The sequence below is a fragment of the Triturus cristatus genome, chromosome 6 (assembly GCF_964204655.1).
Source record: "Triturus cristatus chromosome 6, aTriCri1.1, whole genome shotgun sequence".
Taxonomy (NCBI): Eukaryota; Metazoa; Chordata; class Amphibia; order Caudata; family Salamandridae; genus Triturus; species Triturus cristatus.
Genome location: NC_140589.1, coordinates 99,698,499 through 99,713,933, shown reverse-complemented (window position 1 = coordinate 99,713,933; position 15,435 = coordinate 99,698,499). Strand labels below are relative to the sequence as shown.

The following is a 15,435-nucleotide window of genomic DNA, read 5'->3' as shown; positions in this document are numbered from 1 at the left end:
CTCTGTACAGATTGTTCAAAGATCTGTTGGAAGTGCATATAATAGGATAAATAAATTGAGGGCATTCCTTTTCAGTACCTCACCTGCATGGCTGTCTGGCCTCTGGAAGATGCTGGGAAAGCAAGTCAGGATGGCCGAGTGGTCAAAGGCGCTGCGTTCAGGTCGCAGTCTCCTCTGGAGGTGTGGGTTCAATTCCCACTTCTGACAGTCCTGTGTTTACTCTAATTTTTTTCTTGAGAAATATGATCATTTCCCTCGCAGTGGCTTATAGGATTGTCTTCTTGGAAGAGTGCAGTGAGTTTTTTTCTTGCTCTAGCCACTATTGGCCTAAGCTCTGTGCATTTTTTGGTTCCTAATATCTTTCTCACCCTTTAGATGAAAAAGCAGCATGGGGTCAGGATGGCCGAGTGGTCTAAGGCGCTGCATTAAGGCCGCAGTCTCTCCTGGAGGCGTGGGTTCGAATCCCAATTCTGACAAAACTTGAATTCCATTTTCTCTCTCAGTTCCTTTAGAATCTCAGCTAAAAATTGGCAATGTAAATAATATCTGAATAAGTACCAAACTTCAGTTTCAACTGCAAATGCATTTGCCCTATTCTATCTTTAACGTTAATGTAATATTCTTCTAGCACTCGTGGTGTTTTATATTTCTTTTGTGGGGTACTTTAAAAATCTTTTTTATGTAAGAAATGGGTTACATTAAGTCTTGTGATGTTTTAGGTTTCCAATAAGGAGGTTTTAAATTTTATGTCACGTCATTTTCAGATGCTTCTTTCAAGAGATGTTTCCACTATAGAATGCAGAGCAAGGGCAAAAATACAAGTGATAGAGCGAGTGAGTGAGAAGGAGTGTTGTGGAAGGAGAGAATGAAACAAAGACAGAGTGAGTGAACGGCAGGGAGGCATAGAAGAGGAGTCTAGTAGTGAAGGAGACCTGCTTTTCCCTGCTCTTGACCTCCCACCCATCCCCAAACAACCACAAACATACCTTCTGTGCAAAGTTGGTATGCAGAATTTCACGCCTCAGCAAGTGAGGGTGAGTCCCAGGCCAGGGGCTAAAGAGCAAAAGAGTGCCTGTGCTCAGACTTTCCCTGCCAGGGATAGTTTATCTGGAACAAGGCCTACTCTCTTGTATCCAGCAAGGATCTAGAAATCCTGCATGAATCTGCAAGGCACATTGGCAGCATACATTTGCATAAACTGCCCCACCTATTGCCTTCCTACTTCCTGTGCTGTAGTTGTTTGTGTAGAGAGAGAGGTCGCAGGCAAGGAAATGTTGTGAGTCGGATACAGGACCCTAAATAGCTGGTGAGAGGTATGTGGTGTTCTAAAAGCATGAAAACTGTATACCTGTGAAATAAAGTGCTTTCGTATGTGTTCTTCTGTGTTTATTGTCCTGTGCATAAAGTTGCACCTTGTGTTTGAAGGTTTAAATTATTTCAGGCTTGCATGGAGGTAGACGTTTCTGAGTAACTTTTATTCATTTCTTAAAAGCCTATACTGTCAGGATGGCCGAGAGGTCTAAGGCGCTGTGTTTAGGCCACAGTCTCCTTTGGAGGCGTGGGTTCGAATCCCACTTCTGACATGCCTTTTGGAGATTTAATCTCCTTTATCAGGTTAACATCTGATGGAAGTTGCATCTGTTGGTCTTCACTTGGCACGTTATTCCGTTCTCCTCTTGTCAAGAGAGATGGGGTTTCTCATATATTTAGGTTCTATAACGTCTTGCTGACAAAGCGCAATCCTTACCAAATGAGCATAGGACCCATGTAAGAGGTCATCTGGAAGAGTCATGCTCTTGTATGCCCTGGCCAGACGGGCCCTGCAAATTTGGAAGAATGCCATTCATCTGGTAGACAACTGGACTCCAGCACACTTACAGCAATTTCCTCAGGGCTTTGATCAGGGGCTGCTTAAATTTGCATACTCCACCCTATGTTGTGACTTTGAGATCCCTTGTTGAAATTGCTTTAGCCAGCCAAGAGGTGGCTATTGTCTCAATTTCAAAGCAGCTTTGAGCCGTTCAAGTGGCTGGTGAATAGCACTTTCTCTTTGTTCGCCTCAAAGTTCTAAAGAGTTCTCCATAGGTCCTGCTCTGTACAGATTGTTCAAAGATCTGTTGGAAGTGCATATAATAGGATAAATAAATTGAGGGCATTCCTTTTCAGTACCTCACCTGCATGGCTGTCTGGCCTCTGGAAGATGCTGGGAAAGCAAGTCAGGATGGCCGAGTGGTCAAAGGCGCTGCGTTCAGGTCGCAGTCTCCTCTGGAGGTGTGGGTTCAATTCCCACTTCTGACAGTCCTGTGTTTACTCTAATTTTTTTCTTGAGAAATATGATCATTTCCCTCGCAGTGGCTTATAGGATTGTCTTCTTGGAAGAGTGCAGTGAGTTTTTTTCTTGCTCTAGCCACTATTGGCCTAAGCTCTGTGCATTTTTTGGTTCCTAATATCTTTCTCACCCTTTAGATGAAAAAGCAGCATGGGGTCAGGATGGCCGAGTGGTCTAAGGCGCTGCATTAAGGCCGCAGTCTCTCCTGGAGGCGTGGGTTCGAATCCCAATTCTGACAAAACTTGAATTCCATTTTCTCTCTCAGTTCCTTTAGAATCTCAGCTAAAAATTGGCAATGTAAATAATATCTGAATAAGTACCAAACTTCAGTTTCAACTGCAAATGCATTTGCCCTATTCTATCTTTAACGTTAATGTAATATTCTTCTAGCACTCGTGGTGTTTTATATTTCTTTTGTGGGGTACTTTAAAAATCTTTTTTATGTAAGAAATGGGTTACATTAAGTCTTGTGATGTTTTAGGTTTCCAATAAGGAGGTTTTAAATTTTATGTCACGTCATTTTCAGATGCTTCTTTCAAGAGATGTTTCCACTATAGAATGCAGAGCAAGGGCAAAAATACAAGTGATAGAGCGAGTGAGTGAGAAGGAGTGTTGTGGAAGGAGAGAATGAAACAAAGACAGAGTGAGTGAACGGCAGGGAGGCATAGAAGAGGAGTCTAGTAGTGAAGGAGACCTGCTTTTCCCTGCTCTTGACCTCCCACCCATCCCCAAACAACCACAAACATACCTTCTGTGCAAAGTTGGTATGCAGAATTTCACGCCTCAGCAAGTGAGGGTGAGTCCCAGGCCAGGGGCTAAAGAGCAAAAGAGTGCCTGTGCTCAGACTTTCCCTGCCAGGGATAGTTTATCTGGAACAAGGCCTACTCTCTTGTATCCAGCAAGGATCTAGAAATCCTGCATGAATCTGCAAGGCACATTGGCAGCATACATTTGCATAAACTGCCCCACCTATTGCCTTCCTACTTCCTGTGCTGTAGTTGTTTGTGTAGAGAGAGAGGTCGCAGGCAAGGAAATGTTGTGAGTCGGATACAGGACCCTAAATAGCTGGTGAGAGGTATGTGGTGTTCTAAAAGCATGAAAACTGTATACCTGTGAAATAAAGTGCTTTCGTATGTGTTCTTCTGTGTTTATTGTCCTGTGCATAAAGTTGCACCTTGTGTTTGAAGGTTTAAATTATTTCAGGCTTGCATGGAGGTAGACGTTTCTGAGTAACTTTTATTCATTTCTTAAAAGCCTATACTGTCAGGATGGCCGAGAGGTCTAAGGAGCTGTGTTTAGGCCACAGTCTCCTTTGGAGGCGTGGGTTCGAATCCCACTTCTGACATGCCTTTTGGAGATTTAATCTCCTTTATCAGGTTAACATCTGATGGAAGTTGCATCTGTTGGTCTTCACTTGGCACGTTATTCCGTTCTCCTCTTGTCAAGAGAGATGGGGTTTCTCATATATTTAGGTTCTATAACGTCTTGCTGACAAAGCGCAATCCTTACCAAATGAGCATAGGACCCATGTAAGAGGTCATCTGGAAGAGTCATGCTCTTGTATGCCCTGGCCAGATGGGCCCTGCAAATTTGGAAGAATGCCATTCATCTGGTAGACAACTGGACTCCAGCACACTTACAGCAATTTCCTCAGTGCTTTGATCAGGGGCTGCTTAAATTTGCATACTCCACCCTATGTTGTGACTTTGAGATCCCTTGTTGAAATTGCTTTAGCCAGCCAAGAGGTGGCTATTGTCTCAATTTCAAAGCAGCTTTGAGCCGTTCAAGTGGCTGGTGAATAGCACTTTCTCTTTGTTCGCCTCAAAGTTCTAAAGAGTTCTCCATAGGTCCTGCTCTGTACAGATTGTTCAAAGATCTGTTGGAAGTGCATATAATAGGATAAATAAATTGAGGGCATTCCTTTTCAGTACCTCACCTGCATGGCTGTCTGGCCACTGGAAGATGCTGGGAAAGCAAGTCAGGATGGCCGAGTGGTCTAAGGCGCTGCGTTCAGGTCGCAGTCTCCTCTGGAGGCGTGGGTTCAAATCCCACTTCTGACAGTCCTATGTTTACTCTAATTATTTTCTTGAGAAATATGATCATTTCCCTCGCAGTGGCTTATAGGATTGTCTTCTTGGAAGAGTGCAGTGAGTTTTTTTCTTGCTCTAGCCACTATTGGCCTCAGCTCTGTGCATTTTTTGGTTCCTAATATCTTTCTCACCCTTTAGATGAAAAAGCAGCATGGGGTCAGGATGGCCGAGTGGTCTAAGGCGCTGCGTTAAGGCCGCAGTCTCTCCTGGAGGCGTGGGTTCGAATCCCACTTCTGACAAAACTTGAATTCCATTTTCTCTCTCAGTTCCTTTAGAATCTCAGCTAAAAATTGGCAATGTAAATAATATCTGAATAAGTACCAAACTTCAGTTTCAACTGCAAATGCATTTGCCCTATTCTATCTTTAACGTTAATGTAATATTCTTCTAGCACTCGTGGTGTTTTATATTTCTTTTGTGGGGTACTTTAAAAATCTTTTTTATGAAAGAAATGGGTTACATTAAGTCTTGTGATGTTTTAGGTTTCCAATAAGGAGGTTTTAAATTTTATGTCACGTCATTTTCAGATGCTTCATTCAAGAGATGTTTCCACTATAGAATGCAGAGCAAGGGCAAAAATACAAGTGATAGAGCGAGTGAGTGAGAAGGAGTGTTGTGGAAGGAGAGAATGAAACAAAGACAGAGTGAGTGAACGGCAGAGAGGCATAGAAGAGGAGTCTGGTAGTGAAGGAGACCTGCTTTTCCCTGCTCTTGACCTCCCACCCATCCCCAAACAACCACAAACATACCTTCTGTGCAAAGTTGGTATGCAGAATTTCACGCCTCAGCAAGTGAGGGGGAGTCCCAGGCCAGGGGCTAAAGAGCAAAAGAGTGCCTGTGCTCAGACTTTCCCTGCTAGGGATAGTTTATCTGGAACAAGGCCTACTCTCTTGTATCCAGCAAGGATCTAGAAATCCTGCATGAATCTGCAAGGCACATTGGCAGCATAAATTTGCATAAACTGCCCCACCTATTGCCTTCCTACTTCCTGTGCTGTAGTTGTTTGTGTAGAGAGAGAGGTCGCAGGCAAGGAAATGTTGTGAGTCGGATACAGGACCCTAAATAGCTGGTGAGAGGTATGTGGTGTTCTAAAAGCATGAAAACTGTATACCTGTGAAATAAAGTGCTTTCGTATGTGTTCTTCTGTGTTTATTGTCCTGTGCATAAAGTTGCACCTTGTGTTTGAAGGTTTAAATTATTTCAGGCTTGCATTGAGGTAGACGTTTCTGAGTAACTTTTATTCATTTCTTAAAAGCATATACTGTCAGGATGGCCGAGAGGTCTAAGGCGCTGTGTTTAGGCCACAGTCTCCTTTGGAGGCGTGAGTTCGAATCCCACTTCTGACATTCCTTTTGGAGATTTAATCTCCTTCATCAGGTTAACATCTGATGGAAGTTGCATCTGTTGGTCTTCACTTGGCACGTTATTCCGTTCTCCTCTTGTCAAGAGAGATGGGGTTTCTCATATATTTAGGTTCTATAACGTCTTGCTGACAAAGCGCAATCCTTACCAAATGAGCATAGGACCCATGTAAGAGGTCATCTGGAAGAGTCATGCTCTTGTATGCCCTGGCCAGACGGGCCCAGCAAATTTGGAAGAATGCCATTCATCTGGTAGACAACTGGACTCCAGCACACTTACAGCAATTTCCTCAGGGCTTTGATCAGGGGCTGCTTAAATTTGCATACTCCACCCTATGTTGTGACTTTGAGATCCCTTGTTGAAATTGCTTTAGCCAGCCAAGAGGTGGCTATTGTCTCAATTTCAAAGCAGCTTTGAGCCGTTCAAGTGGCTGGTGAATAGCACTTTCTCTTTGTTCGCCTCAAAGTTCTAAAGAGTTCTCCATAGGTCCTGCTCTGTACAGATTGTTCAAAGATCTGTTGGAAGTGCATATAATAGGATAAATAAATTGAGGGCATTCCTTTTCAGTACCTCACCTGCATGGCTGTCTGGCCTCTGGAAGATGCTGGGAAAGCAAGTCAGGATGGCCGAGTGGTCTAAGGCGCTGCGTTCAGGTCGCAGTCTCCTCTGGAGGCGTGGGTTCAAATCCCACTTCTGACAGTCCTGTGTTTACTCTAATTTTTTTCTTGAGAAATATGATCATTTCCCTCGCAGTGGCTTATAGGATTGTCTTCTTGGAAGAGTGCAGTGAGTTTTTTTCTTGCTCTAGCCACTATTGGCCTAAGCTCTGTGCATTTTTTGGTTCCTAATATCTTTCTCACCCTTTAGATAAAAAAGCAGCATGGGGTCAGAATGGCCGAGTGTTCTAAGGCGCTGCATTAAGGTCGCAGTCTCTCCTGGAGGCGTGGGTTCGAATCCCACTTCTGACAAAACTTGAATTCCATTTTCTCTCTCAGTTCCTTTAGAATCTCAGCTAAAAATTGGCAATGTAAATATCTGAATAAGTACCAAACTTCAGTTTCAACTGCAAATGCATTTGCCCTATTCTATCTTTAACGTTAATGTAATATTCTTCTAGCACTCGTGGTGTTTTATATTTCTTTTGTGGGGTACTTTAAAAATCTTTTTTATGAAAGAAATGGGTTACATTAAGTCTTGTGATGTTTTAGGTTTCCAATAAGGAGGTTTTAAATTTTATGTCACGTCATTTTCAGATGCTTCATTCAAGAGATGTTTCCACTATAGAATGCAGAGCAAGGGCAAAAATACAAGTGATAGAGCGAGTGAGTGAGAAGGAGTGTTGTGGAAGGAGAGAATGAAACAAAGACAGAGTGAGTGAACGGCAGGGAGGCATAGAAGAGTAGTCTAGTAGTGAAGGAGACCTGCTTTTCCCTGCTCTTGACCTCCCACCCATCCCCAAACAACCACAAACATACCTTCTGTGCAAAGTTGGTATGCAGAATTTCACGCCTCAGCAAGTGAGGGTGAGTCCCAGGCCAGGGGCTAAAGAGCAAAAGAGTGCCTGTGCTCAGACTTTCCCTGCTAGGGATAGTTTATCTGGAACAAGGCCTACTCTCTTGTATCCAGCAAGGATCTAGAAATCCTGCATGAATCTGCAAGGCACATTGGCAGCATAAATTTGCATAAACTGCCCCACCTATTGCCTTCCTACTTCCTGTGGCAAGGATCTAGAAATCCTGCATGAATCTGCAAGGCACATTGGCAGCATAAATTTGCATAAACTGCCCCACCTATTGCCTTCCTACTTCCTGTGCTGTAGTTGTTTGTGTAGAGAGAGAGGTCGCAGGCAAGGAAATGTTGTGAGTCGGATACAGGACCCTAAATAGCTGGTGAGAGGTATGTGGTGTTCTAAAAGCATGAAAACTGTATACCTTTGAAATAAAGTGCTTTCACATGTGTTCTTCTGTGTTTATTGTCCTGTGCATAAAGTTGCACCTTGTGTTTGAAGGTTTAAATTATTTCAGGCTTGCATGGAGGTAGACGTTTCTGAGTAACTTTTATTCATTTCTTAAAAGCCTATACTGTCAGGATGGCCGAGAGGTCTAAGGCGCTGTGTTTAGGCCACAGTCTCCTTTGGAGGCGTGGGTTCGAATCCCACTTCAGACATGCCTTTTGGAGATTTAATCTCCTTTATCAGGTTAACATCTGATGGAAGTTGCATCTGTTGGTCTTCACTTGGCACGTTATTCCGTTCTCCTCTTGTCAAGAGAGATGGGGTTTCTCATATATTTAGGTTCTATAACGTCTTGCTGACAAAGCGCAATCCTTACCAAATGAGCATAGGACCCATGTAAGAGGTCATCTGGAAGAGTCATGCTCTTGTATGCCCTGGCCAGACGGGCCCTGCAAATTTTGAAGAATGCCATTCATCTGGTAGACAACTGGACTCCAGCACACTTACAGCAATTTCCTCAGGGCTTTGATCAGGGGCTGCTTAAATTTGCATACTCCACCCTATGTTGTGACTTTGAGATCCCTTGTTGAAATTGCTTTAGCCAGCCAAGAGGTGGCTATTGTCTCAATTTCAAAGCAGCTTTGAGCCGTTCAAGTGGCTGGTGAATAGCACTTTCTCTTTGTTCGCCTCAAAGTTCTAAAGAGTTCTCCATAGGTCCTGCTCTGTACAGATTGTTCAAAGATCTGTTGGAAGTGCATATAATAGGATAAATAAATTGAGGGCATTCCTTTTCAGTACCTCACCTGCATGGCTGTCTGGCCTCTGGAAGATGCTGGGAAAGCAAGTCAGGATGGCCGAGTGGTCTAAGGCGCTGCGTTCAGGTCGCAGTCTCCTCTGGAGGCGTGGGTTCAATTCCCACTTCTGACAGTCCTGTGTTTACTCTAATTTTTTTCTTGAGAAATATGATCATTTCCCTCGCAGTGGCTTATAGGATTGTCTTCTTGGAAGAGTGCAGTGAGTTTCTTTCTTGCTCTAGCCACTATTGGCCTAAGCTCTGTGCATTTTTTGGTTCCTAATATCTTTCTCACCCTTTAGATGAAAAAGCAGCATGGGGTCAGGATGGCCGAGTGGTCTAAGGCGCTGCGTTAAGGCCGCAGTCTCTCCTGGAGGCGTGGGTTCGAATCCCACTTCTGACAAAACTTGAATTCCATTTTCTCTCTCAGTTCCTTTAGAATCTCAGCTAAAAATTGGCAATGTAAATAATATCTGAATAAGTACCAAACTTCAGTTTCAACTGCAAATGCATTTGCCCTATTCTATCTTTAACGTTAATGTAATATTCTTCTAGCACTCGTGGTGTTTTATATTTCTTTTGTGGGGTACTTTAAAAATCTTTTTTATGAAAGAAATGGGTTACATGAAGTCTTGTGATGTTTTAGGTTTCCAATAAGGAGGTTTTAAATTTTATGTCACGTCATTTTCAGATGCTTCATTCAAGAGATGTTTCCACTATAGAATGCAGAGCAAGGGCAAAAATACAAGTGATAGAGCGAGTGAGTGAGAAGGAGTGTTGTGGAAGGAGAGAATGAAACAAAGACAGAGTGAGTGAACGGCAGGGAGGCATAGAAGAGTAGTCTAGTAGTGAAGAAGACCTGCTTTTCCCTGCTCTTGACCTCCCACCCATCCCCAAACAACCACAAACATACCTTCTGTGCAAAGTTGGTATGCAGAATTTCACGCCTCAGCAAGTGAGGGTGAGTCCCAGGCCAGGGGCTAAAGAGCAAAAGAGTGCCTGTGCTCAGACTTTCCCTGCTAGGGATAGTTTATCTGGAACAAGGCCTACTCTCTTGTATCCAGCAAGGATCTAGAAATCCTGCATGAATCTGCAAGGCACATTGGCAGCATACATTTGCATAAACTGCCCCACCTATTGCCTTCCTACTTCCTGTGCTGTAGTTGTTTGTGTAGAGAGAGAGGTCGCAGGCAAGGAAATGTTGTGAGTCGGATACAGGACCCTAAATAGCTGGTGAGAGGTATGTGGTGTTCTAAAAGCATGAAAACTGTATACCTGTGAAATAAAGTGCTTTCGTATGTGTTCTTCTGTGTTTATTGTCCTGTGCATAAAGTTGCACCTTGTGTTTGAAGGTTTAAATTATTTCAGGCTTGCATGGAGGTAGACGTTTCTGAGTAACTTTTATTCATTTCTTAAAAGCCTATACTGTCAGGATGGCCGAGAGGTCTAAGGCGCTGTGTTTAGGCCACAGTCTCCTTTGGAGGCGTGGGTTCGAATCCCACTTCTGACATGCCTTTTGGAGATTTAATCTCCTTTATCAGGTTAACATCTGATGGAAGTTGCATCTGTTGGTCTTCACTTGGCACGTTATTCCATTCTCCTCTTGTCAAGAGAGATGGGGTTTCTCATATATTTAGGTTCTATAACGTCTTGCTGACAAAGCGCAATCCTTACCAAATGAGCATAGGACCCATGTAAGAGGTCATCTGGAAGAGTCATGCTCTTGTATGCCCTGGCCAGACGGGCCCTGCAAATTTGGAAGAATGCCATTCATCTGGTAGACAACTGGACTCCAGCACACTTACAGCAATTTCCTCAGTGCTTTGATCAGGGGCTGCTTAAATTTGCATACTCCACCCTATGTTGTGACTTTGAGATCCCTTGTTGAAATTGCTTTAGCCAGCCAAGAGGTGGCTATTGTCTCAATTTCAAAGCAGCTTTGAGCCGTTCAAGTGGCTGGTGAATAGCACTTTCTCTTTGTTCGCCTCAAAGTTCTAAAGAGTTCTCCATAGGTCCTGCTCTGTACAGATTGTTCAAAGATCTGTTGGAAGTGCATATAATAGGATAAATAAATTGAGGGCATTCCTTTTCAGTACGTCACCTGCATGGCTGTCTGGCCTCTGGAAGATGCTGGGAAAGCAAGTCAGGATGGCCGAGTGGTCTAAGGCGCTGCGTTCAGGTCGCAGTCTCCTCTGGAGGCGTGGGTTCAAATCCCACTTCTGACAGTCCTGTGTTTACTCTAATTTTTTTCTTGAGAAATATGATCATTTCCGTCGCAGTGGCTTATAGGATTGTCTTCTTGGAAGAGTGCAGTGAGTTTTTTTCTTGCTCTAGCCACTATTGGCCTAAGCTCTGTGCATTTTTTGGTTCCTAATATCTTTCTCACCCTTTAGATGAAAAAGCAGCATGGGGTCAGGATGGCCGAGTGGTCTCAGGCGCTGCGTTAAGGCCGCAGTCTCTCCTGGAGGCGTGGGTTCGAATCCCACTTCTGACAAAACTTGAATTCCATTTTCTCTCTCAGTTCCTTTAGAATCTCAGCTAAAAATTGGCAATGTAAATAATATCTGAATAGGTACCAAACTTCAGTTTCAACTGCAAATGCATTTGCCCTATTCTATCTTTAACGTTAATGTAATATTCTTCTAGCACTCGTGGTGTTTTATATTTCTTTTGTGGGGTACTTTAAAAATCTTTTTTATGAAAGAAATGGGTTACATTAAGTCTTGTGATGTTTTAGGTTTCCAATAAGGAGGTTTTAAATTTTATGTCACGTCATTTTCAGATGCTTCATTCAAGAGATGTTTCCACTATAGAATGCAGAGCAAGGGCAAAAATACAAGTGATAGAGCGAGTGAGTGAGAAGGAGTGTTGTGGAAGGAGAGAATGAAACAAAGACAGAGTGAGTGAACGGCAGGGAGGCATAGAAGAGTAGTCTAGTAGTGAAGGAGACCTGCTTTTCCTTGCTCTTGACCTCCCACCCATCCCCAAACAACCACAAACATACCTTCTGTGCAACGTTGGTATGCAGAATTTCACGCCTCAGCAAGTGAGGGTGAGTCCCAGGCCAGGGGCTAAAGAGCAAAAGAGTGCCTGTGCTCAGACTTTCCCTGCTAGGGATAGTTTATCTGGAACAAGGCCTACTCTCTTGTATCCAGCAAGGATCTAGAAATCCTGCATGAATCTCCAAGGCACATTGGCAGCATACATTTGCATAAACTGCCCCACCTATTGCCTTCCTACTTCCTGTGCTGTAGTTGTTTGTGTAGAGAGAGAGGTCGCAGGCAAGGAAATGTTGTGAGTCGGATACAGGACCCTAAATAGCTGGTGAGAGGTATGTGGTGTTCTAAAAGCATGAAAACTGTATACCTGTGAAATAAAGTGCTTTCGTATGTGTTCTTCTGTGTTTATTGTCTTGTGCATAAAGTTGCACCTTGTGTTTGAAGGTTTAAATTATTTCAGGCTTGCATGGAGGTAGACGTTTCTGAGTAACTTTTATTCATTTCTTAAAAGCCTATACTGTCAGGATGGCCGAGAGGTCTAAGGCGCTGTGTTTAGGCCACAGTCTCCTTTGGAGGCGTGGGTTCGAATCCCACTTCTGACATGCCTTTTGGAGATTTAATCTCCTTTATCAGGTTAACATCTGATGGAAGTTGCATCTGTTGGTCTTCACTTGGCACGTTATTCCGTTCTCCTCTTGTCAAGAGAGATGGGGTTTCTCATATATTTAGGTTCTATAACGTCTTGCTGACAAAGCGCAATCCTTACCAAATGAGCATAGGACCCATGTAAGAGGTCATCTGGAAGAGTCATGCTCTTGTATGCACTGGCCAGACGGGCCCTGCAAATTTGGAAGAATGCCATGCATCTGGTATACAACTGGACTCCAGCACACTTACAGCAATTTCCTCAGGGCTTTGATCAGGGGCTGCTTAAATTTGCATACTCCACCCTATGTTGTGACTTTGAGATCCCTTGTTGAAATTGCTTTAGCCAGCCAAGAGGTGGCTATTGTCTCAATTTCAAAGCAGCTTTGAGCCGTTCAAGTGGCTGGTGAATAGCACTTTCTCTTTGTTCGCCTCAAAGTTCTAAAGAGTTCTCCATAGGTCCTGCTCTGTACAGATTGTTCAAAGATCTGTTGGAAGTGCATATAATAGGATAAATAAATTGAGGGCATTCCTTTTCAGTACCTCACCTGCATGGCTGTCTGGCCTCTGGAAGATGCTGGGAAAGCAAGTCAGGATGGCCGAGTGGTCTAAGGCGCTGCGTTCAGGTTGCAGTCTCCTCTGGAGGTGTGAGTTCAAATCCCACTTCTGACAGTCCTGTGTTTACTCTAATTTTTTTCTTGAGAAATATGATCATTTCCCTCGCAGTGGCTTATAGGATTGTCTTCTTGGAAGAGTGCAGTGAGTTTTTTTCTTGCTCTAGCCACTATTGGCCTAAGCTCTGTGCATTTTTTGGTTCCTAATATCTTTCTCACCCTTTAGATGAAAAAGCAGCATGGGGTCAGGATGGCCGAGTGGTCTAAGGCGCTGCGTTACGGCCGCAGTCTCTCCTGGAGGCGTTGGTTCAAATCCCACTTCTGACAAAACTTGAATTCCATTTTCTCTCTCAGTTCCTTTAGAATCTCAGCTAAAAATTGGCAATGTAAATAATATCTGAATAAGTACCAAACTTCAGTTTCAACTGCAAATGCATTTGCCCTATTCTATCTTTAACGTTAATGTAATATTCTTCTAGCACTCGTGGTGTTTTATATTTGTTTTGTGGGGTACTTTAAAAATCTTTTTTATGAAAGAAATGGGTTACATTAAGTCTTGTGATGTTTTAGGTTTCCAATAAGGAGGTTTTAAATTTTATGTCACGTCATTTTCAGATGCTTCATTCAAGAGATGTTTCCACTATAGAATGCAGAGCAAGGGCAAAAATACAAGTGATAGAGCGAGTGAGTGAGAAGGAGTGTTGTGGAAGGAGAGAATGAAACAAAGACAGAGTGAGTGAATGGCAGGGTGGCATAGAAGAGGAGTCTAGTAGTGAAGGAGACCTGCTTTTCCCTGCTCTTGACCTCCCACCCATCCCCAAACAACCACAAACATACCTTCTGTGCAAAGTTGGTATGCAGAATTTCACGCCTCAGCAAGTGAGGGTGAGTCCCAGGCCAGGGGCTAAAGAGCAAAAGAGTGCCTGTGCTCAGACTTTCCCTGCTAGGGATAGTTTATCTGGAACAAGGCCTACTCTCTTGTATCCAGCAAGGATCTAGAAATCCTGCATGAATCTGCAAGGCACATTGGCAGCATAAATTTGCATAAACTGCCCCACCTATTGCCTTCCTACTTCCTGTGCTGTAGTTGTTTGTGTAGAGAGAGAGGTCGCAGGCAAGGAAATGTTGTGAGTCGGATACAGGACCCTAAATAGCTGGTGAGAGGTATGTGGTGTTCTAAAAGCATGAAAACTGTATACCTGTGAAATAAAGTGCTTTTGTATGTGTTCTTCTGTGTTTATTGTCCTGTGCATAAAGTTGCACCTTGTGTTTGAAGGTTTAAATTGTTTCAGGCTTGCATGGAGGTAGACGTTTCTGAGTAACTTTTATTCATTTCTTAAAAGCCTATACTGTCAGGATGGCCGAGAGGTCTAAGGTGCTGTGTTTAGGCCACAGTCTCCTTTAGAGGCGTGGGTTCGAATCCCACTTCTGATATGCCTTTTGGAGATTTAATCTCCTTTATCAGGTTAACATCTGATGGAAGTTGCATCTGTTGGTCTTCACTTCGCACGTTATTCCGTTCTCCTCTTGTCAAGAGAGATGGGGTTTCTCATATATTTAGGTTCTATAACGTCTTGCTGACAAAGCGCAATCCTTACCAAATGAGCATAGGACCCATGTAAGAGGTCATCTGGAAGAGTCATGCTCTTGTATGCCCTGGCCAGACGGGCCCAGCAAATTTGGAAGAATGCCATTCATCTGGTAGACAACTGGACTCCAGCACACTTACAGCAATTTCCTCAGGGCTTTGATCAGGGGCTGCTTAAATTTGCATACTCCACCCTATGTTGTGACTTTGAGATCCCTTGTTGAAATTGCTTTAGCCAGCCAAGAGGTGGCTATTGTCTCAATTTCAAAGCAGCTTTGAGCCGTTCAAGTGGCTGGTGAATAGCACTTTCTCTTTGTTCGCCTCAAAGTTCTAAAGAGTTCTCCATAGGTCCTGCTCTGTACAGATTGTTCAAAGATCTGTTGGAAGTGCATATAATAGGATAAATAAATTGAGGGCATTCCTTTTCAGTACCTCACCTGCATGGCTGTCTGGCCTCTGGAAGATGCTGGGAAAGCAAGTCAGGATGGCCGAGTGGTCTAAGGCGCTGCGTTCAGGTCGCAGTCTCCTCTGGAGGCGTGGGTTCAAATCCCACTTCTGACAGTCCTGTGTTTACTCTAATTTTTTTCTTGAGAAATATGATCATTTCCCTCGCAGTGGCTTATAGGATTGTCTTCTTGGAAGAGTGCAGTGAGTTTTTTTCTTGCTCTAGCCACTATTGGCCTAAGCTCTGTGCATTTTTTGGTTCCTAATATCTTTCTCACCCTTTAGATAAAAAAGCAGCATGGGGTCAGAATGGCCGAGTGTTCTAAGGCGCTGCATTAAGGTCGCAGTCTCTCCTGGAGGCGTGGGTTCGAATCCCACTTCTGACAAAACTTGAATTCCATTTTCTCTCTCAGTTCCTTTAGAATCTCAGCTAAAAATTGTCAATGTAAATATCTGAATAAGTACCAAACTTCAGTTTCAACTGCAAATGCATTTGCCCTATTCTATCTTTAACGTTAATGTAATATTCTTCTAGCACTCGTGGTGTTTTATATTTCTTTTGTGGGGTACTTTAAAAATCTTTTTTATGAAAGAAATGGGTTACATTAAGTCTTGTG

The 15,435-nt window shown here is 43.4% G+C and overlaps 14 non-coding genes across 14 annotated transcripts; all 14 read left to right on the top strand.

Moving 5' to 3' along the window:
- Positions 1-124: 124 nt before the first annotated feature.
- TRNAL-CAG (transfer RNA leucine (anticodon CAG)) lies at positions 125-207 on the top strand. The gene has a single exon. It is a non-coding gene; the product is annotated as a tRNA-Leu (tRNA).
- A 1,293-nt stretch (positions 208-1,500) lies between these two features.
- Positions 1,501-1,583, top strand: TRNAL-UAG (transfer RNA leucine (anticodon UAG)). The gene has a single exon. It is a non-coding gene; the product is annotated as a tRNA-Leu (tRNA).
- Positions 1,584-2,215: 632 nt separating this feature from the next.
- Positions 2,216-2,298, top strand: TRNAL-CAG (transfer RNA leucine (anticodon CAG)). The gene has a single exon. It is a non-coding gene; the product is annotated as a tRNA-Leu (tRNA).
- A 2,008-nt stretch (positions 2,299-4,306) lies between these two features.
- On the top strand, positions 4,307-4,389 carry TRNAL-CAG (transfer RNA leucine (anticodon CAG)). The gene has a single exon. It is a non-coding gene; the product is annotated as a tRNA-Leu (tRNA).
- A 186-nt stretch (positions 4,390-4,575) lies between these two features.
- On the top strand, positions 4,576-4,658 carry TRNAL-AAG (transfer RNA leucine (anticodon AAG)). Its single transcript has one exon. It is a non-coding gene; the product is annotated as a tRNA-Leu (tRNA).
- Positions 4,659-6,397: 1,739 nt separating this feature from the next.
- On the top strand, positions 6,398-6,480 carry TRNAL-CAG (transfer RNA leucine (anticodon CAG)). The gene has a single exon. It is a non-coding gene; the product is annotated as a tRNA-Leu (tRNA).
- Positions 6,481-8,579: 2,099 nt separating this feature from the next.
- On the top strand, positions 8,580-8,662 carry TRNAL-CAG (transfer RNA leucine (anticodon CAG)). The gene has a single exon. It is a non-coding gene; the product is annotated as a tRNA-Leu (tRNA).
- A 186-nt stretch (positions 8,663-8,848) lies between these two features.
- TRNAL-AAG (transfer RNA leucine (anticodon AAG)) lies at positions 8,849-8,931 on the top strand. The gene has a single exon. It is a non-coding gene; the product is annotated as a tRNA-Leu (tRNA).
- A 1,024-nt stretch (positions 8,932-9,955) lies between these two features.
- TRNAL-UAG (transfer RNA leucine (anticodon UAG)) lies at positions 9,956-10,038 on the top strand. Its single transcript has one exon. It is a non-coding gene; the product is annotated as a tRNA-Leu (tRNA).
- A 632-nt stretch (positions 10,039-10,670) lies between these two features.
- TRNAL-CAG (transfer RNA leucine (anticodon CAG)) lies at positions 10,671-10,753 on the top strand. The gene has a single exon. It is a non-coding gene; the product is annotated as a tRNA-Leu (tRNA).
- A 186-nt stretch (positions 10,754-10,939) lies between these two features.
- On the top strand, positions 10,940-11,022 carry TRNAL-AAG (transfer RNA leucine (anticodon AAG)). The gene has a single exon. It is a non-coding gene; the product is annotated as a tRNA-Leu (tRNA).
- Positions 11,023-12,046: 1,024 nt separating this feature from the next.
- On the top strand, positions 12,047-12,129 carry TRNAL-UAG (transfer RNA leucine (anticodon UAG)). The gene has a single exon. It is a non-coding gene; the product is annotated as a tRNA-Leu (tRNA).
- Positions 12,130-13,030: 901 nt separating this feature from the next.
- TRNAR-ACG (transfer RNA arginine (anticodon ACG)) lies at positions 13,031-13,113 on the top strand. Its single transcript has one exon. It is a non-coding gene; the product is annotated as a tRNA-Arg (tRNA).
- A 1,739-nt stretch (positions 13,114-14,852) lies between these two features.
- Positions 14,853-14,935, top strand: TRNAL-CAG (transfer RNA leucine (anticodon CAG)). Its single transcript has one exon. It is a non-coding gene; the product is annotated as a tRNA-Leu (tRNA).
- The last annotated feature ends 500 nt before the right edge of the window (positions 14,936-15,435 follow it).